The following is a 1406-nucleotide window of genomic DNA, read 5'->3' on the forward strand; positions in this document are numbered from 1 at the left end:
CGAACCCGTTGTCTTCACCACAACGTGCAATCATGTCTTATAAAAATTAATTTGCATTTTTATGGATGATTTTTTTTTTAATATTTCACAAGGTCAGTAATTGCGTTTTGATGGAGGGTAGGGGAGGACCTGGGGGGGCTCGAGGGAGGGGTAACGATGGATTTTGAGGGGAAAATAATTTTCTGAGGAAAAAAAAATGAAATAGCAGAGCGTGGTTTCGATCCACGGACCTCTGGGTTATGGGCCCAGCACGCTTCCACTGCGCCACTCTGCTTTTAATACTAAAACGCGATAATAAAACACGTACATTAAATTTTCGGGATTAAATGAGAATATTACTAGCTGTAGAGACTAGTTATCCGGATTCGACACAATTTTTCTGATGATTTTTCGTAATTAATTAATTGTGGCGGTAGTAGTGGAGGAATTTATAATTTTATGAATGTTGGAATATTGGAAAGGCTCTAATGGAATTTCCCTCGAGAGTTTTCATCCGTTACACATAATAAGATAATCACGAAACCACTTTCTTTTACCCGAAAATGTGCGCTGCATGAGAAACTAGTCTCAGCATTGTTTGAGTTTCGCGTAGGTTACGAGTTCACTCTCGTTTTACACTTTCCTTTTGGCAGACGATCGGAGAATTTTTCTGCTGATATAACGAGAAAGTTCTTTATCGAGAAAATCTGACAACTGAAAATGTCCCATGAGTTTTTGAAAAAAAAAATAAAGTGAATTCCAAAAGTCCTTTCTCAATGCAACTGGAATGCCGAAATTCCGAGGAAAATTGCAGCTGTGAATTTTCAAAATTTGAAAAGAATTCAATTTGAAAATTTCCAACTTTCAAACCCGGAGATGTAATGAATGTTCGAAACGAAAATGGAACGAAAGCATATCTATGATCATAATAACCAGCAACTAAATACCTCAGTAAATGCCTGCTAATGTCTGTGATGCAAATAATTGCATCCGCATTTCCGGGGGGAGTAACTAAAGCATGTAGCAACGAGAACTCAAGAGCCCGTGAGCGAATGCCGTACAACTATTTCTCTATTCACTTGATGGTTAAAGCAGTGACGAGAGTATTGTTAATGCTGAGTTGGTGAATCCTAAATACAACCTTTCCACACTGTAAAATTCTCCTGACAATATTCTGGAATGCGCAGCTTTGCGGTTTCCATTCCACCACTCTAACTCCCTATAATATTGCATGAGAGTTAAACAATAAAAAAAAAATCACGTCATCATTCTACATTAGCAGTTGTGAATTTGCATGAAGTTAATTTATTTGAAACCATATATCAAGCTGAGTGCAGTTGTATATCGGGCACGCGCATCGACAGGCATTTCTCCCTCTCGGTGGCGATAATTATCCCTATGGAAATGGCAATTAATCGGCAAAGAGA

General features: G+C 38.3%; 1 non-coding gene across 1 annotated transcript; it reads right to left on the reverse strand.

The window, feature by feature from the left end:
* Positions 1–202: 202 nt before the first annotated feature.
* TRNAM-CAU (transfer RNA methionine (anticodon CAU)) lies at positions 203–274 on the reverse strand. The gene has a single exon. It is a non-coding gene; the product is annotated as a tRNA-Met (tRNA).
* Positions 275–1406: the final 1132 nt, after the last annotated feature.

The sequence above is a fragment of the Fopius arisanus genome, unplaced genomic scaffold (genome assembly GCF_000806365.1).
Source record: "Fopius arisanus strain USDA-PBARC FA_bdor unplaced genomic scaffold, ASM80636v1 scaffold00037, whole genome shotgun sequence".
Classification (NCBI taxonomy): Eukaryota; Metazoa; Arthropoda; class Insecta; order Hymenoptera; family Braconidae; genus Fopius; species Fopius arisanus.